Consider the following 18,013-nt stretch of genomic DNA (forward strand, 5'->3'; position numbering starts at 1 on the left):
CAGACATGTTTTCATGTGACTTTTCTTCAGTCATGGCTTCCGTCTGGCCACTCTCCCATAAAGCCTAGATTTGTGACATGCTGCAGAGTTCGTTGTTCTTCCAGCAGGTTCTCCCATCTCAGCCAAGGAACTCTGTAGTTCTGTTAGAGTAGTCAATGGGTTATTGGTCTCCTCCCTGACCAAAGCTTTTCTTGCTCAGTTTGGTCAGACAGCCAGCTCTCGGAAGAGTCTGGGTAGTTCCATATTTTCCCATTTTCTAATAATGGAGCTCACTGTGCTCTTGGGAACTATTAACACTATCAACTGTTCGCTACCCTTCCCAAGATGTATGCCTCATCACAATTATATCTCAGAGTTCTATGGACAGTTCCTTGGATTTCATGGTGGAGTTTCTGCTCTGACATGCACTGTCAACTGTGAGACCTTTTTTCTAGAAAGGTGTGTTTCTTTCTCGATCATATCCAATCAATAATTGAATTGGCCACAGGTGGACTCCAATCAAGTTGTAGAGATATCTCAAGGATGATCAAAGGAAATTGGATGCACCTGGGCTCAATTTGGATTATCATAGCAAAGGGGTTTAATATTTAATGATGCAAGACATTTCAGCGTTTCATTTTTAATTACTTTGTAAACATTTCTGAAAAGAAAATTCCACTTTGACATTATGGGTTATTATATGTGGATTAGTCTTGATTTAATCCTTTTTACATTGAGGCAGAAACACAACAAAATGTGACAAATGTCGAGGGGTGTGAATACTTTCTCAAGGCACTGTAAATACATCCCTCTCCTCTCTTGCTTGGTTTTACAGAGAGGACATGTACTAAATACAACTTCCTATATAATGCTTATGTCAACGGTACCACACCTCACGGCATACATTAGAAAAGGATAACCTCATTCTCATGGTTCCCCGATTACAAAAAATGTTCTAACCTACTGTACGTGAACACAAGCTAATTTGTATCCCCTCCAATGTAACACAGCCCCTCCCCCAACTGTACTCCCCCCATTTGAACCTGAGTCTCTTGACAAGGTCATTCGAATCCAAGCCTGAGCACTAAAACATTCACATTGTAATTATCTTACCATTAAATCAGGAGGGACTGTGGAAGGCAAACCCATATCTGCCCCAACTCGCTACGCTTAACGTTCAACTTCCTTAGTTTCAATAAAGCAAACAATTAATAAATATATAAATTTCCTCTTTGCACAGTTGAGTCAATTTCAACTCTTGCACACCTTATGTCTTCATCAGGTGTTCCTAGGGTGGGGAGAGAAGATGGCACACAAAATTGACATACTGTATAGTCCTACCTTAAAAACAGTTTCGTTTTCAAACACAAATCCCATCTGTTGACCACGTCTCCCAGTGGATGTCACCTGCTCCAGCTGGTTAGCTGAGCCATAACCCCATTTTAAAATCTACTCTCACTAATTTTGTGGGATATATGGCTTCCAGAGCATATATGGAGTCACACTTGACTGAGTGGAGCATTCACATATAATCACATAACGTTGGAATAAAAATATTTTCATCCTTGCAAGCTGATGGCTTCCCAATTAACTGCATGTTGTGGTCATTTAACTCGGCAGCCGAGAGGTCTTTCAATGAGACAGTTGGGGATCAGCAGTGTGTGGTGCCTTAAATGTAGTCCCATGTATAAACGCAAAGTCACATGTCGAGGGAAATCCTGGGCTCCCCATCCATCTTGCACCCCAACACCACATCAGTTCCCTTTGGCTGCGTCCTTGCTAGAGGGAAGATGGAGGGAAGAGGGGGTTACCTATTGGCCTTCTGTAGCCTTCATTGGTCGCTCGAGGTCATCCTGCCCCATAGCTGACCAGTCCTGACCATCCTCCCGGTGGACCTTACTCCCAGTCACATGCTGGGCAACTGAGGGCAAAACATGGAGGAGCTCCACATTCTTTGCTCTCCTTGAGAGTGAGAGCCTGATCCGTTTACAGAGCATGCACAACTTCCGCACCCACAAACCTGACATGCAATGCTCCCTCCACAGCTGCCGTTCATTGTACCTACATGCACCATACATGGTACTTGGGGTTTCTCATCTGCATGGCCTGCTCACATAATAAACACCAATAAAAACAACCACAGCCACAACTAATAGCAACCTTCATTGCACTCATCACGTAATAAAACGTAACTTCTTCCACTCGGTCCATGTGCTCGTCCTCATGGTCGATCTTGCCCATCACCCACACCAATTCCCCGACTAACCTGCATACCCCCAAAGCATGGCGAGTCATGGCAATGGGAAAAGGTAAATTTTGCATCATCCAATTCATCAGTGGGAAGGTTGGTCGAAACAGCAGCAGCTATTGCAGCCATTCTTCCTTTTCATCATGCCAATTACTCTCTGGGACCCTCTGGGACCTCTTCCCAAAGTATTTCCCAAACACAAAAAGACTGTGTGTGTGTGTGTGTGTGTGTGTGTGTGTGTGTGTGTGTGTGTGTGTGTGTGTGTGTGTGTGTGTGTGTGTGTGTGTGTGTGTGTGTGTGTGTGTGTGTGTGTTCGATATAACTTTGTCTTTTCTTGGGAGTGTTCCATCTCGGGACGGGATCGGGACCCCCAATCTTTGATAGGAGGGAAACCACGGGGTAACATCCCTGGGTCAGATTGCGGGAGAGTGTGTCGGAGTGGTGCTGAGGTGTCGTCCACCAGACGGCGGTCTCCTTGGGTTAACCTGAGGCGGTCCCTTCGGGTGGGTGCCTGGAATGTCCTATCCCTAAGAGAGGATGATCACCTGTCTCTGTTATCATCTGAGCTTAAGCGTTTGGACATCGGGATTGCAGCTCTCTCTGAGGTTCGGAGACCGGATTGCGGCGAGATAATGGTGGGTGGTTACACCTACTATTGGTCTGGTCGCTCTGATGGTTACCATACCCAAGGAGTTGCTGCAGCTGTGTCCAATAAGCTGACTCCAATGATAATTGAGGTAACACCGGTCAACGAGCATATTATGAGATTAAGGATTTGTCACTCCTTAGGTGTCATTTCCCTGGTCTCTGTTTATGCTCCGACTGAGGCGAGTGATCTCACCGTGAAGGATGCATTCTACGCCACACTCGAGTCTGTGGTTGATCAGTGCCCCAGACGAGATACACTTCTAGTCTTGGGGGATTTCAATGCATCGACTGGAACTGATAGGGACGGTTATGAGGTGTGTGTTGGTCCCCATGGGTCAGGAACTATGAACCAGAATGGCACTAAGTTCCTTGACTTTGCAAGAAGTCATGGACTTAGGGTGGCTGGTTCATGGTTTCAGCGCCCACAAGCTCATCGCTGGACTTGGTATTCCAACGCTGGCGGTGTGGCAAAGGAGATTGACCATGTCCTCATTGACGGTCATTGGAGGATGATCCAGAACTGCAGGGTCTACCGGAGTGCTCAGTTCCTCAATACTGACCACAGACTTGTTGTAGCAACTCTAAAGCTGCACCTTAAATCCTGGAGAATGGTACCATCCCAGCCGAGGTTGGATGTTGCCAAGCTCAGGGATGAGAGAGTAGCTGAGGAGTTTGCGAACAGGCTGAGTGGACACTTTGGGGGTCTGGGTGCTTTGGGGGGTCCTGAAGAGTTGTGGAGCGCCTTCAAGACCACCGTCCTTGATGTTGCCGGTGGATGCCTTGGAGCTCACCGCAGTGCAAAGAAAAATTTTGTCTCTCAAGGGACACTGGATACCATTGACCAGAGTCGCAGGGCCAGGCTGAATGGCAGAGCTGAGCTGTTCAGGGAGCTGAGGCGTAAAACTGTACGTGCACTGAGGGTGGACAAGGAGGCCTATGTGCGAGGAATCTGTGAGGGGGTAGAGCATCACCTGTGGACAGGTGATTCTCGTCCCGCTTACAGGGGAATTCGCGCATTACGTTCATCCAAGCCCATCCCTCGGAGCACTACAGTTCGAGCAGAGAGTGGTAGGCTCTTGACAGAGGAGTCTGAAGTGAAGGCCCGCTGGGCCAGTTACTTTGAGCGGTTGTACCAGGCTGATCCCCCAACTGTCGAGTTGGACGTCAAGGGTGTTACAATCCCTGTTGCTGACCCTCGAATCAACTGTGGTCCACCTACGCTTGTGGAAACACGGGCTGCAGTGAACCAGTTGAAACGGGGCAAAGCTCCAGGGATCTGTGGCATCCATGCCGAACTTCTCAAGGCTGGTGGAAATGCTGCACTCGTGTCGTTGCATGCAGTTTTGTGCTCTGCCTGGAACACAGGCATCATCCCAACTGACTGGAAGAGGGGCCTTGTTGTCCCTCTCTGGAAAGGGAAGGGTGATCGCCAAGACTGCAACAACTACCGAGGGGTGACGCTGCTCTCAGTGCCGGGCAAGGTCTTTGCTCGGATAATTCTCGATAGGGTTCGCCACCATCTGCTTGAGCACCAGCGTCCAGAGCAGTCAGGCTTTACACCAAAGAGGTCAACGATTGACCGTATCCTTGCTCTTCGTGTCCTCACCGAACGCAGACGAGAGTTTCGGCAGGGGCTGCTTGCAGCCTATGTTGATCTCTGTAAAGCGTTCGATTCAGTGAATCGGGATGTCCTCTGGAGGATTCTTGGTCTTCGTGGGGTGCCACCAAAACTGATCGATCTGATGTCTGAACTCTACTCTGGTACTGAGAGTGCTGTGAAGTGTGGTGGTACCATCTCTGACTTATTTCCAGTTGTTACTGGAGTTCGTCAGGGATGTGTACTTGCCCCCACACTTTTCAGCACTTGTATGGACTGGATTCTAGGGAGGATGTCGGAGCGATCAAGTTGCGGTGCGTCATTTGGGAATGTCAAGATCTCGGACCTTGACTTTGCAGATGATGCAGTCATCTTTGCGGAGACTTTAGACATCCTCTTGGGGGCCCTCGAGGTGCTGAATGAGGAGTCGGAGCCGTTGGGATTACGGGTTTCTTGGGTCAAAACTAAGATCCAGGCTTTCGGTGACATCTTGGATGCTGCTGTCCTGTCTGTGTCTGTTTGTGGTGAGGATGTTGAGGTCGTGGAGAGATTCACTTACCTTGGAAGTGATATTCATGTCTCTGCTGGCTGCGAGTCAGAGGTCAATAGACGTCTGGGTCGGGCCTGGGGAGTCATGGATTCACTGGATCATGGGGTGTGGCGCTGCCAGTACCTGTGCGGGAGGACGAAAGTCCGAGTCTTCAGGTCCTTGGTACTTCCAGTCTTGCTCTATGGGTGCGAGACTTGGACTCTGACCAAGGATCTGAGACGGAGACTTAATTCCTTTGGTACCAGGTCTCTTCGGAGAATCCTTGGCTATCGCTGGTCGGATTTTGTGTCCAACGAGCGGTTGCTGAGAGAGACTCGGATGAGATTTGTTACCTGCATAGTCCGTGAGCGTCAGTTGCGGCTGTATGGACATGTGGCTCGTTTTCCTGACTCTGATCCTGCTCACCAGATTCTCTCAGCGAGGGAGTCTCATGAGTGGAGGAGGCCAGTGGGTCGACCACGTGCCTCATGGTTGCAACAGGTTGACCATCATCTCAAGGAGATGGGGATGGGCCTGGCATCTGCCTGGGGGATGGCCAGACGGAGGCCCCTGGAGTACCGGCGGAAAGTGGACGCAGCGACGTGCTGTTCTGGCACATGCTCCCATACCTGACCTGTTCCAGCTCCTCCATGAGCCTCGACTCTATAACAAAGAAAGATGTAGGATGAAGAGATGGTTTCACATGATAACTTGATAATTTCTTGTGACCATCCTGACCTTGTTTATATACATTTTGGAGGAAAATGCCGACATCCTTTTTCATAAAAAAAATTTTTAGGACTTTTTTTCTTTACTTTTTTTTTAAATCTCTGCCACCAAAGGTGGAAGGAGGTTATGTTTTCACTTCTGTTTATCTGTATGTTTGTTTGTCTGTGTTCAGGATATCTCAAAAAGTTGTGAATGGATACGGATGAAATTTGGTGGAGAGGTTGGGTGTGTGACAAGGACGAACGAGTTAGATTTTGGTGAAGATATGAATCCGGATCCGGATGCGAGAGTTTTTTTTTATTTTAAAGTGATTCTTCACCATTGATATGGGGCCAAAAACGATGCATCGCTTGATATTTCAAAAAATTATTGGGCCTGATATGTTTTACTGGATCAGGCATTGCGTGGCGGAGGTATGCGCTCCACTGAGTGCCCTTCTTTTTTTCCTTTTTTGTATACAATGTCGAGGCTCGTATGAGAGCTAACACACAGAACTTACAAGAAGGGGAGCAGGGGATAGGGGGGGAGGGAAGGAAAAAGACAGTGTGGAACAGAGACATGAGGAGATGTGTGGAAGGGAGAGGGAGTGTGGGGTACACAGGGTAAACAAGATGGACACGACAGGGACTTTCAGGAAGGAAAGCAGGGAATTTTAAGGAGATGGGTTTGGAGTGGATTAATGGGGGGAGAAAATATCGAGGTTTTGGATGGGGGAAGATAAGTGGTGGTGGTGAACGGCTGTTCTGAAGGCCTGAAGGGAAGAATGGGATTTGAAGAGGGTGTGGGAGTTTATTCCAAAAGCGGGAAAAAAGAGGAATGAAAGAGTGAAGCTGAGCAATGATTCGTGATTTTGGTAGTTTTACCAGAAGGGGGTTGCTGGCGGACCTTGAGCGCCCTGCGGAAATATGGGGGGGGGGGATATATCGCAGACAGAGTAGGGGGGTGGGTGAGGCCAGAGAGGAGACGGTAGAAGACAGACAGACCACTGACCTGCCTGCGGTGAGAGAGTGAGAGACCCAAAGACTCAGCCACATCGCGAGATATACCAATGATGTTAAATGCCTTGGTTTCCACAGCGTGAAGCTGAGAAAGGTGAGAGGCAGGAGCACCAGCACAGAGGGGAGAGCAGTACTCCATCAGGCTGCGGACAAAAGCTTTGAATATAGTCAGGAGCTCAGGTGTGCCAAGGAAGGGTCTATTTCACGGAATTGTTTTTTTATTCCGTGAAATAAACTTGAAATTCTTGTTTAGAAATGTGCTTCCTGGCTGGAGAATTTAATTATTTCATGGAATTTTTATTATTATTATGAGGATTTGTGTTGAAAATGAGCAGTCCACCCCCTTTCAGGTGGAATGATGTGGGTACAGAGGTGGAATTTCTAGTGAAGTGGAGTACAATCTTTGCTGAAGCTAATTAAGTGACTAAATTGATGTGACGGTAATTTCTGGTTCTAAAGTGTTTTGCCAAAGGTATGTCCAACCGACACGAACAGGAATCCCCGATAGTTCATACAGGTGTATTATTAGTACTTTATCGTCAGACGAACTCATTCTTCGCAGTACATGTTTCCATAGTATGTACTTTATGGATACACAACCCTGATAATGTTCCACCATGAACCACACCCATACAGGTCTGATTGACCCTTGGGCAAATAGGTCGAGCATCCCCACCCCGATCAGACTGATAAACAGTCGTAGTCCCGCCCACCTCACTGTTGTCTTCCTATTTCAGAGTATCTGTAAATATTTACATGTAGAATCAACGGCACAAACAAGCTATACCAAAGGATGCCGCACTCTGTTGGATGGTACCAGAGTCATTGCCATTGATCAAGGCAGCTCGGAAATACACCGTCTGATGATGTTTATGATGATGATGATTGATAATGATGATGATGATGATGATGATGTTTATGATGATGATGATGATTGATAATGATAATGTTGATGATGATGTTTATGATGATGATGATTGATTGATGATGATGATAATGATGTTGATGATGATGATGATGTTTATGATGATGATGATGATTATTGATAATGATGAAGATGAAGATGATGATGATGATTGATAATGACGATTATTATTAGCCCTGTTGGACTTTGTGTCAAACTGGGGCTTATGGGTTTGGTCTCGATTTTCGTGTCCGTGCGTGCGTCCATAGTACGTGTGTCTGCAAACGTATCTCTGACATGTATGGACCAAATTTATCTGTACTTGGCAAAAAGACAACACGTGATGGTATATATATATATATATATATATATATATATATATATATATATATATATATATATATATATATATATATATATATATATATATATATATATATATATATATATATATATGCACATCATTTTTTGAGTTCAGATCCAAGATGTCCAACTGGCGGCCATTTTGGTTATAAAAAACCTGATGTTGAACACGTCCTTAACCGTTTCTCGGACACGCATTTACCGATGTTGTTCAAACTTGGCACACAGATAAAGAATGATGGCTTATCATTTATTTTTGACATCAGATCCGAGATGGCTGACTGGCGGCCATTTTCTTACTTAAATGTGTCCCCAACCATTTTTCAGATTAGATATGCCTGGTCTGATTTTGTTCAAACTTGGCACAAGCACAGTCCATGATGGCACACACACGAACACTTCACTTTATTTCGTGATTTGATCAAAGATGGCCGACTGGGAGACTGGCAGCCAATTTAGTTGGACATAAATATGGGCTCGCCCTTTAACTCTGCACAGCAAAATCACTGAAATAACAGGGGCGATGACATTTTATGTCTTTTTACCTCCACCACCGAAGGTGAAGAAGGTTGTTTTCACCCCTTTCTGTCTGTTTGTGTATGGGATATCTCAAAAAGTTGCGGACGGATTTGGACGAAACTTGGTGGACGGGTTGGGTTTGTCGCAAGGACGAATTGATTCGATTTTGGTGAAGATCCAAATCTGGATCTGGATATGTGAATTATTTAATTCTTAAGTGATTCTTCATCGTTGCGAGAGAGATAGAGCCAAAAAGGATATGGAACTGTATAGCATGATATTTCAAAAATGTATTGTGCCTGTTATGTTCTTGTGGATCAAGCATTACGTGCGGAGGTATGCGCTCTACCGATTGCCCTTCCAGGTTTTACTTGTTATTGCTATTATTATGATGAATGAGAAGATTTGCCGGTTTTGACCGATCTCAGTGTTTTTGGTTTTGCAATGGTCTGGAGGACTGAAACGGAGTACGCACCAGACAGGCTGTCATATGGAGCCGAAGTGACTTTTTAGAGATTATATTCCAACTTTAGTTTTGTACACAGCAGGTGAGGCTGACATTTGTTTTCCATGCCATCCCTACATAGAGAGTGCCAGCACACTCACTCCCTGATAGCAGATTTGGCAGCGAGATGCTCTGGGTATGAAACAACGATGTACATTCTACAATAACGTCAAGGTTGTTCAGGTCAGGTCAGGTCAGGTATGGGAGCATGTGCCAGAACAGCACGTCGCTGCGTCCACTTTCCACCGGTACTCCAGGGGCCTCCGTCTGGCCATCCCCCAGGCAGATGCCAGGCCCATCCCCATCTCATTGAGATGATGGTCAACCTGTTGCAACCATGAGGCACGTGGTCGACCCACTGGCCTCCTCCACTCATGAGACTCCCTCGCTGAGAGAATCTGGTGAGCAGGATCAGAGTCAGGAAAACGAGCCACATGTCCATACAGCCGCAACTGACGCTCACAGACTATGCAGGTAACAAATCTCATCCGAGTCTCTCTCAGCAACCGCTCGTTGGATACAAAATCCGACCAGCGATAGCCAAGGATTCTCCGAAGAGACCTGGTACCAAAGGAATTAAGTCTCCGTCTCAGATCCTTGGTCAGAGTCCAAGTCTCGCACCCATAGAGCAAGACTGGAAGTACCAAGGACCTGAAGACTCGGACTTTAGTCCTCCCGCACAGGTACCGGCAGCGCCACACCCCATGATCCAGTGAATCCATGACTCCCCAGGCCCGACCCAGACGTCTATTGACCTCTGACTCGCAGCCAGCAGAGACATGAATATCACTGCCAAGGTAAGTGAATCTCTCCACGACCTCAACATCCTCACCACAAACAGACACAGACAGGACAGCAGCATCCAAGATGTCACCGAAAGCCTGGATCTTAGTTTTGACCCAAGAAACCCGAAATCCCAACGGCTCCGACTCCTCATTCAGCACCTCGAGGGCCCCCAAGAGGATGTCTAAAGTCTCCGCAAAGATGACTGCATCATCTGCAAAGTCAAGGTCCGAGATCTTGACATTCCCAAATGACGCACCGCAACTTGACCTCTCCGACATCCTCCCTAGAATCCAGTCCATACAAGTGCTGAAAAGTGTGGGGGCAAGTACACATCCCTGACGAACTCCAGTAACAACTGGAAATAAGTCAGAGGTGGTACCACCACACTTCACAGCACTCTCAGAACGAGAGTAGAGTTCAGACATCAGATCGATCAGTTTTGGTGGCACCCCACGAAGACCAAGAATCCTCCAGAGGACATCCCGATTCACTGAATCGAACGCTTTACAGAAATCAACATAGGCTGCAAGCAGCCCCTGCCGAAACTCTCGTCTGCGTTCGGTGAGGACACGAAGTGCAAGGATACAGTCAATCGTTGACCTCTTTGGTGTAAAGCCTGACTGCTCTGGACGCTGGTGCTCAAGCAGATGGTGGCGAACCCTATCGAGAATTATCCGAGCAAAGACCTTGCCCGGCACTGAGAGCAGCGTCAACCCTCGGTAGTTGTTGCAGTCTTGGCGATCACCCTTCCCTTTCCAGAGAGGGACAACAAGGCCCCTCTTCCAGTCAGTTGGGATGATGCCTGTGTTCCAGGCAGAGCACAAAACTGCATGCAACGACACGAGTGCAGCATTTCCACCAGCCTTGAGAAGTTCGGCATGGATGCCACAGATCCCTGGAGCTTTGCCCCATTTCAACTGGTTCACCGCAGCCCGTGTTTCCACAAGTGTAGGTGGACCACAGTTGATTCGAGGGTCAGCAACAGGGATTGTAACACCTTGACGTCCAACTCGACAGTTGGGGGATCAGCCTGGTACAACCGCTCAAAGTAACTGGCCCAGCGGGCCTTCACTTCAGACTCCTCTGTCAAGAGCCTACCACTCTCTGCTCGAACTGTAGTGCTCTGAGGGATGGGCTTGGATGAACGTAATGCGCGAATTCCCCTGTAAGCGGGACGAGAATCACCTGTCCACAGGTGATGCTCTACCCCCTCACAGATTCCTCGCACATAGGCCTCCTTGTCCACCCTCAGTGCACGTACAGTTTTACGCCTCAGCTCCCTGAACAGCTCAGCTCTGCCATTCAGCCTGGCCCTGCGACTCTGGTCAATGGTATCCAGTGTCCCTTGAGAGACACAATTCTTCTTTGCCCTGCGGTGAGCTCCAAGGCATCCACCGCAACATCAAGGACGGTGGTCTTGAAGGCGCTCCACAACTCTTCAGGACCCCCCAAAGCACCCAGACCCCCCAAGTGTCCACTCAGCCTGTTCGCAAACTCCTCAGCTACTCTCTCATCCCTGAGCTTGGCAACATCCAGCCTAGGCTGGGATGGTACCATTCTCCAGGATTTAAGGTGCAGCTTTAGAGTTGCTACAACAAGCCTGTGGTCAGTATTGAGGAACTGAGCACTCCGGTAGACCCTGCAGTTCTGGATCATCCTCCAACGACCGTCAATGAGGACATGGTCAATCTCCTTTGCCACACCGCCAGCGTTGGAATACCAAGTCCAGCGATGAGCTTGTGGGCGCTGAAACCATGAACCAGCCACCCTAAGTCCATGACTTCTTGCAAAGTCAAGGAACTTAGTGCTATTCTGGTTCATAGTTCCTGACCCATGGGGACCAACACACACCTCATAACCGTCCCTATCAGTTCCAGTCGATGCATTGAAATCCCCCAAGACTAGAAGTGTATCTCATCTGGGGCACTGATTAACCACAGACTCGAGTGTGGCGTAGAATGCATCCTTCACGGTGAGATCACTCGCCTCAGTCGGAGCATAAACAGAGACCAGGGAACTAAGGAGTGACGAATCCTTAATCTCGTAATACGCTCGTTGACCGGTGTTACCTCAATTATCATTGGGGTCAGCTTATTGGACACAGCTACAGCAACTCCTTGGGTATGGTAACCATCAGAGCAACCAGACCAATAGTAGGTGTAACCACCCACCATTATCTCGCCGCAATCCGGTCTCCGAACCTCAGAGAGAGCTGCAATCCCGATGTCCAAACGCTTGAGCTCAGATGATAACAGAGACAGGTGATCATCCTCTCTTAGGGATAGGACATTCCAGGCACCCACCCGAAGGGACCGCCTCAGGTTAAGGTTGTTCGAGATTTCTGAAACCTTCACCAGGAGAAACCCAGACCTGAGCCTGGGAAATGGACACAGGAATACCCTACAGATCTCCGTCTGGAGGTTTTCAGGGTGAGATGGTGCAGTTTGTGGGCTTCACCAAGCAGGTAGAGTGCACTTCCCGAAGAAGCCAAGCTCAGCAACCAAAAAGAAAGACCTTTCGGACACCTTCCTCATCGTATCAGGTCACTTCTTATAGAGATATCGATGATGGTTACAAACCGCAGTGGGGAGAGATATTTCAGTAAGCTTGGTGTCATCAGGAACAAGCTGCGGAGATCGACTCGGTGCTTTGTGCTTTGTCAGCAATGGCGAACTGGTGCAACAGGTGAAGTTTGAAGGTGAAATACATGAAATTGGGGCTTTGAAGTCTCATAAGTGTCTCTTGTGAAAAGGACTTCCTTTGCAAGCAGGATCAGTGTGTGTGTGTGTGTGTGTGTGTGTGTGTGTGTGTGTGTGTGTGTGTGTGTGTGTGTGTGTGTGTGTATTTGTGTGTGTGTGGTGTGTGTATTTGTGTGTGTGGTGTGTATGTGTGTTTTGTGTGTGTATGTATGTGTGTGTGTATGTTTGTGTGTGGATGTATGTGTGTTGTGTGTGTGGGGGTGTCTGTGTACTGTGTATGGGTGTGTGTGCATGTCTGTGTGGTGGGTGTGTGTATGTGTTTGTTTGTGTGTGTGTGTGTGTGGGTGTGTATGTGTGGTGTGTATGTTTGTGTGTGTATGTATGTGTGTTGTGTGTGTGGGTGTGTGTATGTGTTTGTTTGTGTGTGTGTGTGTGTGTGTGTGTATGTGTGTTGTGTGTGTGTGTGTGTGTGTGTGTGTGTGTGTGTGTGTATGTGTAGTGTGTATGGGTGTGTGTGTATGTTTGTGTATGTGTAGTGTGTATGGGTGTGTGTGTATGTTTGTGTGTGTGTGTGGGTGTGTGTGTGTGGGTGTGTGTGTGTGAGTTGGTGTGAGTGTGTGTGTGTTTGTGTGTGTGTGGTGTGTAGTGTGTGGGTGTGTAGTGTGTGGGTGTGTGTGTGTATGTTTGTGTGTGTATGTATGTGTGTTGTGTGTGTGGGTGTGTGTATGTGTGTGTTTGTGTGTGTGTGTGTGTGTGTGTCTGTGTGTGTGTGTGTGTGTGTGGGGGGGTGGCATGTGACGTCTGTCGCACAGATCCCAGCAACGAACTAAGTGGTGTAGTTGGCGGTGAAGACGCTGGTGGTGAAATCGAGGGTGGAGAGCATCAAATGATGTCGGTGTAATAAATTTGTCCGGTCTTTTGAGTCGTTTACATTTTTGTTTATTTTTTGTTATTTACTGAATGATGATAAAGACCATGCTCGAGGTTAATGCGCGTCAGTGATATTTACCTCACAGGTCGAGACAACGTGTTTTCTCTTGCCATTCAATGGCGTCCTTGGCGGGAATTTCGGATGAGGGCTTCACTGACTTGCTGCAGAAATACGAAGCATGACAGCGGGTGAGTGAGGACATCATCCTCAGCTTCGTGTCTTTTTCATCATCAAATGTTTATCATATCCTTTTCTCTCATTGACTGAAGTAGTTTTTTGTCATGATATTAAATATTCCGGATAATTGTTGAAAAAGGATTCAAGACAAAAGTAACTTTTCAGTAAAGGATTTATTGTATTGATCGTTCCTTGTCGAGGTAAAGATGAACACGAACTACACGAACAACACCTCACAGTTTGTTTGTTTTTAAACAAAACTAATGTACTCAAACTAAACACCGTGCTTACAAACCCCAACTACCTCAAACTGAACACCGTGCTTACAAACCCCAACTACCTCAAACTAAACACCGTGCTTACAAACCCCAACTACCTCAAACTAAACACCGTGCTTACAAACCCCAACTACCTCAAACTGTACACCATGCTTACAAACCCCAACTACCTCAAACTAAACACCGTGCTTACAAACCCCAAAAACCTCAAACTGAACACCGTGCTTACAAACCCCAACTACCTCAAACTAAACACCGTGCTTACAAACCCCAACTACCTCAAACTGAACACCGTGCTTACAAACCCCAACTACCTCAAACTGAACACCGTGCTTACAAACCCCAACTACCTCAAACTGAACACCGTGCTTACAAACCCCAACTACCTCAAACGGACCATCGTGCTTACAAACCCCAGCTACCCCAAACTGAACACGGTGCTTACAAACCCCAACTACCTCAAACTGAACACCGTGCTTACAAACTCCAACGACCTCAAACTGTACACCATGCTTACATACCCCAACTACCTCAAACTGAACACCGTGCTTACAAACCCCAACTACCTCAAACTGAACACCGTGCTTACAAACCCCAACTACCTCAAACTGAACACCGTGCTTACAAACCCCAACTACCTCAAACTAAACACCGTGCCTACAAACCCCAACTACCTCAAACTGAACACCGTGCTTACAAACCCCAAATACCTCAAACTGAACACCGTGCTTACAAACCCCAACTACCTCAAACTGAACACCGTGCTTACAAACCCCAACTACCTCAAACTGAACACCGTGCTTACAAACCCCAACTACCTCAAACTGAACACCGTGCTTACAAACCCCAACTACCTCAAACTGAACACCGTGCTTACAAACCCCAACTACCTCAAACTGAACACCGTGCTTACAAACCCCAACTACCTCAAACTGAACACCGTGCTTACAAACTCCAACGACCTCAAACTGTACACCATGCTTACAAACCCCAACTACCTCAAACTGAACACCGTGCTTACAAACTCCAACGACCTCAAACTGTACACCATGCTTACATACCCCAACTACCTCAAACTGAACACCGTGCTTACAAACCCCAACTACCTCAAACTGAACACCGTGCTTACAAACCCCAACTACCTCAAACTGAACACCGTGCTTACAAACCCCAACTACCTCAAACTGAACACCGTGCTTACAAACCCCAACTACCTCAAACTAAACACCGTGCTTACAAACCCCAACTACCTCAAACTGAACACCGTGCTTACAAACCCCAAATACCTCAAACTGAACACCGTGCTTACAAACCCCAACTACCTCAAACTGAACACCGTGCTTACAAACCCCAACTACCTCAAACTAAACACCGTGCTTACAAACCCCAACTACCTCAAACTGAACACCATGCTTACAAACCCCAACTACCTCAAACTGAACACCGTGCTTACAAACCCCAACTACCTCAAACTAAACGCCGTGAGTAGGGTAAGAATACTGATTCTGGCTCACTTTTCCCCATGTAAATGAATGGGGGATTTTCAGCGATTTATATTTTTTTTCCCTAAAAATAAATCCCCTTTTTATCCCAAGGTATATTTATTTGTCTCCCCTTTTAACTTGGAGGTTGAACCTCATTGAATTGAACACCTGGGGGTTGAACAGCTCACTCATTGAACCTATAAAGATTTGTTCATTCTCAAATTCCTTCAATAGTTTAATTTTCTTTGCACAATAATCCCCATCTAAAATATTAACAAACAAAACATTTGAATCTTTATATTTTTTAAGATATCCCTTTTGTGCCATTACGAAATGATAAACTTCTCTTAATGCTCTCATCTGACCACCTCCTGAGCCACATATCATTTTGAGATTATAGTAAATTGTTTTTTCATTGTTCAATTGATAACCATCAAAGTTTTCAGTCCATTCAAGGATATTCATTTTTTTCTTTACATCCTCTAACTTACTAGTTTTTAAATTAATTCGCTTATTTGTTTTATTTACCTTTGTTTTAGTTATTTTTTCAATAAGACTTATTTGATATTTTTCACATTCATTATGTTTTCCATTTATATACCAAGACTGAGATTTTCTCCACTCTTTAGTTTGATTAATACTTGGTTTAACCATTTATATATTGTGAAAAAACGCGGCGGTAGCCCTTAAAAAACCCTAACCCATCTTCCCATCGTTAAAACATAATCTATTTTATACACTCTATCATACAATATCCATATGGAACACAATCTATTCCATTATCTAAAATAAATCTCTTATCATCAAAGGCTCCTAATGCCTTTTTATTTACTTCTTCACTATATATGTTATGTTTATAACTTCTTATTGTATTCATTTTCCTATATTCTTCTTTCTTATTCATCAAACAATTATAATAATTTCTAAAAGTTATTGATTTCTTTATTACATATTTCTTTATTCCCTTTAACCTCTTATCAATCTGTTCACCATACTTATAAGCATATGCCTTTGCTCTCAATCCAATAAACTCACTCATTACTTTTCCACCCAACTCATCCTTAAACTTACCAATAACCTTTTCATTCTTTTTGGAAAATAACTCACTCTTCTTGCTGAAATTACTTGTATCATATACTCCAATATTTTTCTTCATATCTTCATAAACATCATCAGTTTTTATATCTAGGATAAAACTATCAGTATCCATATACAACAATGAAACATTTTCACCATACTCTTTCTTTAAGTCATTATACAAATAATCATACATCAATATCTTTGATAAATCAAGAACTGCTGTTCCAATATAAATTGGTTTATCCATTACAATACTTTCCTTTTTCATATGAATTGCAGAAAAGTTCTCTGAAAAAACCTCTTCTCTCTCAAAACTTGGTTTATTTATCAATCTCGAAGCTTCTTTCCAAGATGTTGCGAATCTAATGTTTTGCCTGTTTCTAACATTTTCCATAGTCTTTCCAAATACAGCATTATTCATTAATTTATAAAAGTCCCCTTCAAATTTTACTTTTGTATTTGCTCTCATATCTGTATTGAATTGAATATACTTTTTCACCCAAGGACTTTGTTTAAATTTTAAAACTCTATGAATTTTAGCTACTCTCAATCCTTCTCTCAAAAACTGTTTTAAGCTTCTCTGATGCAAAACATATCCCTCTTTATCATAGAATGTTGTTAATAACTTTTCTGTTGATTTACCTTTAATATTAAAACTTTTATGATAATCACTTAACCATTCTTTCTTTGGAGTTTCTTTCTCACATGCAAAAGGAAGATCTTTATGCTTATTATGAAGATCACTCGGGTACCTCAAATCAACTTCAAAATAATAACCTTCTTCTTCGTCATTCAATTCCTCTTGAGAAGAAATAACAATATTCATCAAAGCCTTTTCATAATCCTTTTCTTCCACCCACTCTAATTTACCATAAGGCAGAGATTGAGACATTGCCCATCCATACAAATTATTAGCATCAAAATACATCAAATAATTACTATCTTTTTCACTATTATAATTTGGAAGATATTTATTATTTGCTTTAGCATATCTTTTTGAACATACTTGTGATATTCCACCTCTCTTGGACTTCTCAATCATCAAAAGCATATCAACATCACTGATTAAATCTATATCTTGTTTTGTCATTTTCAACATTGCACTCCAAGCTAAACCAGGAGCTGTGAAATAGTGGGCAGGGTCTAATCCATAACAATTTTTATTATGACAGAGTGTTCTAAAAGCCTCAAACACATCAGCTAACAATAAAACATCTGTTTTTAGATATAAATCGTGATATTCTCCAAGGTTCTTTATCTTAAATATTTTCCATATTTCTTGTGCGTGTTTATATTCCTTATCACTTATCTCTTCTTCATAAAGGTTATTATAGAAACTTTCTTTTGAAGGAAGTTGTGTTTCTTTAAATCTCATAAATGAATCCATATAATCATAAGGATAAATTCCCTTACTTGTAAGAATTTTCTCTTTACTTTGAATTTCATTCCTTGTTTGAATTTCCTCTCTCGTAAGAATTCCTTCTTTAATCAGAATTTCATCTTTAATCTGAATTTCCTCTTTAGTTCGAATTTTCTTTATAATTAGAATTTCATCTTCA

The 18,013-nt window shown here is 44.6% G+C and overlaps 1 protein-coding gene and 1 long non-coding RNA gene across 2 annotated transcripts in view; both read left to right on the forward strand.

The window, feature by feature from the left end:
- Positions 1–18,013, forward strand: part of LOC147019214 (ubiquitin carboxyl-terminal hydrolase 2-like) — a 359,775-nt gene that overhangs the window by 107,769 nt on the left and 233,993 nt on the right. The window lies entirely within an intron of this gene.
- LOC147019216 (uncharacterized) overlaps positions 13,337–18,013 on the forward strand; it is a 52,483-nt gene continuing 47,806 nt past the window's right edge. The window contains exons 1-2 of the long non-coding RNA XR_015062688.1: positions 13,337–13,395; positions 13,521–13,623. This is a non-coding gene — a long non-coding RNA (uncharacterized LOC147019216). The remainder of the gene's footprint in view (positions 13,396–13,520; positions 13,624–18,013) is intronic.

Source organism: Eptatretus burgeri, chromosome 10 (assembly GCF_056783735.1).
Source record: "Eptatretus burgeri isolate ZD-2024b chromosome 10, Ebu_testis_v1, whole genome shotgun sequence".
NCBI lineage: Eukaryota > Metazoa > Chordata > Myxini > Myxiniformes > Myxinidae > Eptatretus > Eptatretus burgeri.